The following is a 9,670-nucleotide window of genomic DNA, read 5'->3' as shown; positions in this document are numbered from 1 at the left end:
TTTCAAGTCAAGACCCAACTGAGACTAGGAAAAAATCCTTAACCTAATGCTTCTTAAGGAATTTGAGGTGGAGGATTGCTTGAGGTTTTTGTTTTGAAAATGAGTGAGGGACTGGCACTATATTTGTGGCTCTGGCTCTTGTTTTTCTGGCAATACTCTGTGGACTGGAAATGATTGCCCATGACTGGCACAGGTACATGGAACACCACTTTGAATAGCACTGCATGAGAATTTACATTTCATCACACATTTCAATCGCAATAAGGAAAATGCAGCTAGTAGGATCACTTTTGCCCCCTAATTTTGAGGCCTTCAACTTTGTTATTTTTTTTTGTGTGTGTGGAGGAAATGTTCCTCATGCCCCTTGAGCAAATGGGGGCAATGTTGAGTCCCTCCCCCCAGCCTAGGAGATACTTTTTTGGCAATAAAAACTCAAGAAGAAGGCTTCATGTCACCTAGCAATTTCTGGCGATGCTACAAATTTCATAAGCTTCCTTAGGCAAGGAATACTCAGAATTGTTTTTGCCAATTTCTATCTCTGAAATATTGATTCACTGGCTGGTATTGGTTGGCGATCCCCCCAAGAGCTTCCAAGATCATAATATAATGATAATAATTATTCTTATTTCCTGCCACCATCTCCCCGAAGGAACTTGGGGCAGCTTACATATGGGACAGAATATCCACAAGACAAAAAGCAAAATAGTCCATTAAAACAAAAACACAAATAAAATAGCAAAACATAATAGTCCAGATAAACACAATTAAATAAAAGATAAGAGTATAAAATGGCAGCATTGAAAACTCCATCTAAACAACACTCGACAAAAAAACAATTACCAGAAATGCGAAAATGGGCATAACCATGCTATAAAAGGGCTGGGCATGGGATATTGCGAAACAGTGTACCATAGGGCTGGGGTATTGGGTGAAGTGCAGAAAACAGAGTACTATCTGGCAAACTAGGGACTGGGCATGTATAATTTGGGACTAGTTATTCTCAAATGCTTGTTGAAACATCAGCCAGGATCCGGTGCCTTTAGGATATTTAGACTCCACCCAAGGGGGAAAATAATGTCTCCTATAGCCTTTAATGATGTATGGACCACTTGTGCCAATTACAACATTTTGAAATGTTGGAGTGGGAGCAAAGAAAGTCACAGCAGGAAGATTCAATCCCTCAAGGTCTCATGGGGGGTCGATGGTCATCAACGCTGGAAATCGCCCACACTGGCTTAGTTCCATTAACAATGTATTCTCCAGAGTCCATCTTCTTTCTTGACAGTTTTAAAACTTATAAAATGTGTATTGGAAAATTAAGTACAGGGACATGTTCTGCTACAATATATGTGAGCAGTTAAAGTTGCAGTGGAGAGTATATTTACAAAGCTGTTGTCATGTTGCAGTCTTTCTGGATTCACAGGTTCAAATCCAGGGAGGATGTGGCTGAGCTCCCTCTGATAGCTCCAGCTCCCCATGCGGGGCCATGAAAGATGCCTCCTACAAGGATGGTAAAACATCAAAACACCCGGGCATCCCCTGGGCAATGTCTTTGCAGACAGCCAATTCTCTCACACCTGAAGAGACTTGCAGTTTCTTAAGTCGCTCCTGACATGAAAAAAAGAGTCTTCCTAGCAAGACTGAAGACAAGAGGTGACAATGGAGGAACAGCAGTGGTTAACTCAAGTCTGTTTCCTAGCCACCTTCATGTTTTTCCCATGCTCTGAAAATATCCACCCTGGTCATTGTCTCCTGCTGAGAAACAGGACTGAGTCAGTTACTTTCCAGGATAAGAGACTCCATGAGACAAAGGCGGCCCCTGACCCAGACTTATCCCTGAGAATAAGGGATCCGCCAGGCCCTGAATCATCAACCTCTATGGTTTCCACCACCCCACAAGGAGTAAATAAGGGCCTGAGAGAAAGGAGATCTGAGCAAGTAGGTCAAGGATCAATGTACCCACCCCACTCACCCTTCGTTCACCCTCAACTTTTCCCCGGCCTTCCTTTTATCCTCATGGTATACAGTGACTAATGCAGTCCACGAGGCTCAGCTCCAGTCATGGGTGTCATTTTATGGAACTGTGCTGGGGAGCTTGACCTGCCTTGTAAACCATCTATCCACATCCCTAGTGCTTGACTCATACAAAGAGGCATCCAATCCATTGATTTCAGAGAGAATTACAAACCACATTTCCTAATGATGTCCCCCAGCCTCCTTCTTCACTGGCATGTGGATATTATTCAGCAAGACTTTCTAATCTTCTAATCTTTTTATTAGCTGTAGTATCTTGTTTACACGTTCTTTGATCCCAGTTATTGCTATGGATCCAGTTAGTACTTCATGTTGGAACACATCTTTCCAACTGTAGCTGATCAAATGCCAGCATCCTTGCTTTCATAGTAATGATGCCAACAAACTGCTATTATATTTGGTGAATCGCAGCATTGGGAAGCTGGATTTGAACATCACATTTGTACAATAGTAAATATGCTTGGCACCAGATACTCTGAAATGAAATAATGCCCTTTTGTTTCTCTCCTCCATTGTGGAAAATTACTGGATCCTCTGAAGATGCCAACCACACATGCAGGCGAAACATCAGGAGAAAATGCTGCTAGAACATGCCCAAACAACCCGGAAACAACACAACACTCCATTACCTGTTTGGTTAAGGTAAAAACACTGCAACTCACTCTAACAAAATTTTAGGTTGAACTTAGATTGAAGCATTTTGTATTACCACATACTGAAACTGTCTATATTCGCAGGTCTTCTGTGCAGCAGCCTTTGGGTTCTCTTACTGTCTAAAGTGGGTTGTGTGGAGGAAACTAAAAGGACACAAAGTCCACTTGCTAATCAATGATCAAATGGGTATTCCTTTTAAAAACACATTGCATTTTGATGTGTTATCGAAGGTTTTCATGGCTAGAATAACTGGGTTGCTATAAGTTTTTCGGGCTGTATGGTCATGTCCCAGAAGCATTATCTCCCGACGTTTCACCTGCATCTGTGGCAGGCATCCTCAGAGCATCCTCAGAGGCATCCTCTGAGGATGCCTGTCATAGATGCAGGCGAAACATCAGGAGAGAATGCTTCTGGAACATGGCCATACAGCCTGAAAAACTTACAGCAACACAATGCACTTTGGCCTATATGAGGCAAGACCTTCCTCAGGGACATTCAATAGAAATCTCTGGAGTTTTAAACAACACTTTCCAAAAAGTTGTCCATTTGGTACTAAAAGAACAAATAAAGAGGAGGCTTTATTGCTTGTTTCATCCCATATATGTAATACTTCACCCAGAGATCCTTATCTGGGAATGCATTTGTTTGTTTTTCTGGCACCAGATAAAAATCTTTAATTTCTTCACCCAGGTGTTGGATATTTAATCATGATGGAAGTGTTCTAACCATTATTCGTGTCTTCCTGCCTATTTAGTCTTGTAATATTTTACATCCTTTTTGTTTTCGTTTGGATTTATATAAGCCCTACTAGAACTGTTATTACACTTTTGGGCAAGGTTTCCATTTTATTACATGAATGAATAAATGAACAAATGAATGACCTCTTCACATTTTTTGGCAAGCCCTCCTTTGTTTCTAACTGAACATAGCGAATTGGACTCTGGTGGTGAAGTGAATATAAACATAAATGTGAAACATGAGTGATTTCTTGAAACTGGTCTTGTTCAACTGGAATCTATACAGTGAGCCCTTGTTATCTACTGCAGTTGGGTTCCAGGACACCACACAGATACCAACATCTGTACATGCTCAAGTCTCATTATGTACTATAGTATAGTAAAAAGGTGCCCTTTAAATAAAATGGTTTGAGTCTGGGGCCGTTTATTTTGAATATTTTCAAGCTGTGGATGATGGGATCCATGGATGCCAAATCTGTGGATACAGAAGGCCACAGTAGTTTCAGACTATCTCTTCCTGTGCCAGAATTTTAAGAACTTTCTTTCGGTCCCACCATTATTATAGGCACAATTGATGGGGGAGAGAGTCTTTTCAGTGGCTACTCCAAGATTATGAACTCCCTTTGATACAGATATGGGCAAACTTTGGCCTTCCAGGTGTTTTGGACTTCAACTCCCACAATTCCTAACAGCCTCAGGCCCGTTCCTTTTCCTGCTCAGCCTCTTAAGCAGCTGAGCGGGAAAAGGAAGGGGCCTGAGGCTGTTAGGAATTGTGGGAATTGAAGTCCAAAACACCTGGAAGGCCAAAGTTTGCCCATGCCTGCTCTAACAGGAGGTACATTTGGCACCCTTTCCTTGGCAAAGTGGCTTCAATATAGGGCTATGACTGGCGAGCAGGGTTCAAATTCTGGCTCAGCCATAGAAACTCGCTGGATGTACTTGGTGAGTCACACTCTCTTAACATCAGAACATTTGTTCATCTCTCTGAACAAAAATAGTCAAGAAAAACCTGTGATAGTCACCTTGGTGGCACCATGAGTCAGAAACAACTTGAAGACTTTCTTTTTACACATAGGAAAACATCCTTTTATTTGCACAGGGTTTTGTCGCATAATTTATGCGATGAAAAGGTCTTTTAATAGAGTCATGGTTTTAATCTATTCATCTTATTTTATCTTCTTTTTAAAACTATATTTGAATTGTGAATTATTTTAACTACAGTAGAATCTTGCTTATCCAACATAAATGGGCCAGCAGAATGTTGGATAAGCAAAAATGTTGGATAAGGAGGAATAAAGAAAAAGCCTATTAAACATCAAATTATGTTATGATTTTACAAATTATGCACCAAAACACCATGTTTTACAACATATCGACAAAAAGGCAGTTCAATACATGGCAAGTTACTGTATTTATGAATTTAGCATCAAAACATTGCAATGTATTGAATCAGCTGTGGATCCGGGCAAGAGGCAGACTGCGTTGGATAATACAGAACGATGAATGAGCAAAGGTTGGATAAGTGAGACTCTACTGTACCTATAAACTGACATTTCATTGTTTTTTATTTTTGCCTAACTATTTGTTTAAACCATATCATTTTTTTCAGATCTTCACAAATTACCTTCAATCTTTACAAGCTGCAGCACATTAAACAAATAAAGAGATGGATGCTGTAGTTTTCAGCCCAGTCTCAGGCTGCAAGAGGTATTCATATCTATTTTTTTTAAGCTGCAAAACTTGACTTTTCAGATGGTGGGTCTTTTTCTTTTCATGAAACATTGGAAGTTTTTCTTCAAAAATAGCTTTGAAGAAGGAAAATATCATCTATTTTACAACGATTTTGGGTTTTTTGGTAGTCAAATAGGCAAATTCAAGTTTTGATTTGCAAATCAATTTCAGTTGTGTTTAGGTTACCAAATTAATTTTAGCTCTATATAGATTGATGACCTACTGCAATGGTTCTCAATGTATGGGTCCCCCGGTGTTTTGGCCTACAGTTCCCAGAAATCCCAGCCAGTTTGCCAACTGCTAGGATTTCTGGGAGTTGAAAGCCAAAACATCTGGAGACCCACAGGTTGAGAACTACTGGCCTCCTGGATAGTTTTGGTCCCCTACAAGATGTGCTAGTCAATCTATTTAGGGGACAGGAAGGAAATTGTCGACATAATTATTCAGATGCCTGAATCATAAGTAATGAGAATATTTATATATAAAGAACAAGGGCTTGTGTACATCAGGATTCTTGCATATCTTCCTTCCAGACCACAAAGGAGTATTTGCAGAAGTAGCTACACTTCTGATGGGTTCACTGATTCCAGATTCACCAGCTATCGCCATAAATAAATATAAGTAGTCGAGGTATAGTAGGTATGTGTGCTACAGGCATTATAATTTTTATTTCATATTTAAAACATGACAGCTTGTCTTATGCTATACTAGCAGCTAGTAAGTGGTATTAAACCCTTCATACACTTTGTTTTAAAATGTGTGTGTAGGCTCCTACAAAGTAACCATACCTGATAATGGCTATGTTTGATTGTGTATTTCTGCATGGCAGGAGGTTGGACTGAATGGCCCTTGTGTTCTCTTCCAGTTCCATGATTCTACAAATTCTTGTCTGTTATACTGAAGAGGCAGTCTCTGCCTTAAATTCAAATTAATGTAACCACCCTTGTGTACTATACCTCACTACTGAGACAAGGGGGTAGGGTAGACACCATTTGCTCTTCCTATTTAAACAGCAAAACACACACACACACACACACACAAATTCCTTACATATATTGATTGACAGTCCTATGGGATTGTCTAATCTCCTTTTCATATTATAGTATTTAAATTAAATTGACAACAAAACAGAACTTCCATGTTCCGAGGTTGTTTTTTGTCCTTCATATGTATTGGGCTACATCTCCTGGCTGTTGTGTGATAATAGAAGTTACTGTCAAACACATCTGATATGCATTGTGGATGGGGAAGACTGTATTAAATGATCTCCAATCTGGGTTGTTGTAGGTTTTTCAGGCTCTATGGCCATGTTCCAGAAGCATTCTCTCCTGACATTTTAGCTTCATCTATGGCAGGCGTCCTCAGAGGTTGTGAGGTCTGATAACCTCTGAGGATGCCTGCCGTAGATGCAGGTGAAACATCAGGAGAGAATGCTTCTAGAACATAGTCATATAACAACCCAGTGATTCCAGCCATGAAGTCTTTGACGATCTCCAATCTGATTCTGTTCAGGCAAGGCACTGTACCTCTCCTGCAAGCTAGAGAAATACGTTTTTATGAACAGCTTGGGCTGGATGACAGACTCACCTGAGAGAAAACGGAGGTACTTGCTTCTACAAACTTCATATTCTTTTGGTTTAGTGCTACAGCTATGCAATCAAACCATGATAAATGGCCATTACCCTGCTGATATGTCATGGAAGAGGAAAGTGCTAATGTCTGCATGTAGTCTATGTGTAAAGAAGAGACCGGAAGAAATGGTGTCACCATGCTGTTTCCTTTTCTTTTGCTAGCTCAAAGTGTTTCTTTGTATTTCTGGAGGATTGACCTTTGGGGGAAGTAGAGGCATCTAGGACCAGATACAGGTAGGAAAATAATGTGAAAAAAAGAGAGCTGCATGAGAAAGGCTGCCTCAGCAGGGATCTGAACTCTCTAAAGGCCTATAAACCATTGAAAAAATAGTATCCTGCCCCAAGAAGCAGATGACAAGGAAGACTTCCTCCCAAGACTCCAGGGAGAAAAAAGAGGTTGCAGGAAACTTGGAAGAGGGGCTGGTGCAGGGTCCTTGTTGCAAGAGCAACTTAGAGTAGGGAGGTGCAAGGAGAAGTGTCTGGGGGGTGAGTTACATACAGGAGGTCACAACCCAGTTTCATTGGCTGTCGGAAATTATGAACACTGTGTGTGTGTGTGTGTGTGTGTGTGTGTGTGTGTGTGTGTGTGCGTGTGTGTGTAGGAGGTAGATAAGAGAGTAGCCAGAAGGTCAGTCTCTGTTCTCTCCTTGTTTAACGCTTTAGTGATCTCACTACAGCTGGAAAGGGTGAAAGCAGCCAACCTGGACACAAAGACCCGCCAGATATCCATCTCTAGGGACAAAAACTGGCTTCTTGCTGTCTCGCATAAGACACGTTTTAAGAGGTGAGGTATGGGAGGTCTGCTAGTTTCAGCCTGGATGTGGGGAGGAGGTGCTTGGAACAAAGACTCTTAAACTGTATTCCTGGCTCTGGACTCAAAATGAAATCTAATAATTAGAGCAAGAGGGATGAAGCTGGAAACTAGAACATGCGCAGTCTCTTCCCTCCTCAGGATATTAGTTCTCCTGCATATGATGATTATGATGATGGTGATGGTCTTAAAGACAGCTGCTGAGCGATTTCTCCTCTTGAGGCCTCTGGCTTTGCATTGCTTTGTTTTGCAGCCTGTCTCAGGAAGAACTGGTTGCCATTGTCCCCATGGCTTTGCTACTTGGGGAATTATAGCTTACTGAACCAGCTGCAGGGTATTAGGGGTGCTCGACACAGTTACCTTAGACCCCCCATAGGAATTGTGAGAAAGGAAACAACAATGAGAGAAAGAGAGAGGATCATCGTATGTCATAATTCAGTTGAAATGGGCTGAAGGTAAAAGGCACCTCAGGTTTGGCCTGAGTTGAGAGTAGCCAAGCCTCATCAAGAGATGTTCCTAATTAAAATAAAACTGTTTTGAATCAGAAAACGAAGCAGTACAGGGTTTGTTCCTCTTCACCATGTTACCTTTCTTTTGGTTCCCTTCTGCAACATACCTGGGAATACAGATTATCATAAAAATTGGTCACAATCAATGTATTGCCACCCCCAGCAAGGAGGAACAGCTTCAGGAGTTTCAAGAATAGGCAAAAATGACCAGATGTTTCTTGGACCAAGGATAAGGTTTATTTCAGTTTACAGGAAAGCAAAAAGCAAAAACCAGGGTGCACTTGCATGTGGGTGCCAACCTATCTTGTATAGGAGGGAAATGGCCAATGCTAGAACACAAGATGTATGCTACTTTCTTGACTACTTAAGCCAGCCTAAACTCCTAGCCAGTGGTTCCCAAGCTTTATTTGACCAGAGACTACTTTGATCAGGGACCACTCTCCAACATTAGTACCAAAAGGGTTACGAATCGGTTTTTGGTCAACTTTAGATTCAGTTTGGTTATTTGGGGTGCTGATTCAGAAACTTGCATTGGATAGACCACATCAGCTCTAGTTTCTGATACAGAACATATGCCATCCAGTAGTTGCCATCTGGTTGCCCACAGAAAAGCATATTTAATAATCTAGAGCCACTTACTTTCTTTTAGGTCTTGTGGGCCACCAATGGGACACGTCCACAGGTTGAGAACCACTGCTTCTAGCCAATGGAAAGTGTACATTTCTCTACCTTTGACTTGTCTGGTCAAGAGGATATGACTTTGCTTGATGATATCATTTCCTGCTCTCTAATCATGGGCATGTGGGCGTTTGAGGCTGGGCTATGCAAAGAACATTCAGGCTTCTGCTCTCTTTCTCCTTGCTTTATGACTGGTCGCTGTTTGTTTTAGGTTGTTGTTCCTCTGAATTGAAATACATCTTGGGGATAGAAGTGCTTGGACTGGATCAGTGTGTATGTAGAGAGGGAAGAAACAGAGCAAAAATGTATTCACATAGCTCCAGAATTGATTGTACATCTGAATGCAGTGACAGCCTCACCAATAAAAAGAAATAGCCACCTCTATAGGTTTGCGGAGCCATGAAAAGGCAACAAATTCTTGGTTGCTTAATTTGCTGTTGTAGTGCAATTTTCTATCTCATGTGCCAAAATAACTTGGCTGGCTTTTAGTACTGTGTGCTTTGACGTGAATGAGGAGTACCATTTTCCATTCTGCTCCAAGCAGCAAAGTATTTTGGACCAGGCTTACTAAAATGCTTTAAATATTCTGAGCCTGCCAGCCTTATTTATTTATTTATTTATTTATTTATTTATTTATTTATTTTCCACACTTTTATCCCGCCCTTTTCAGCCCGAAGGTGACTCATATCACCTACAAAGAAGTCTTATTGCCCCTAATGGGACTTACACATAAATTGATATGGACTTGTATTCCTGTTCCATTTTAGCCAGTTACACTTGTGTTCTCAGATATAACATCCATAGGATTTGATTCCTATTAGTTCCAGGTGAGCAAGCATCACTAGTGTTGAGAGATGAAAGAAGGATTATATCTCATCACACTGT

The sequence above is a fragment of the Anolis sagrei genome, chromosome 1 (genome assembly GCF_037176765.1).
Source record: "Anolis sagrei isolate rAnoSag1 chromosome 1, rAnoSag1.mat, whole genome shotgun sequence".
NCBI classification, from domain to species: domain Eukaryota; kingdom Metazoa; phylum Chordata; class Lepidosauria; order Squamata; family Dactyloidae; genus Anolis; species Anolis sagrei.
This window is presented reverse-complemented; position numbering follows the sequence as displayed.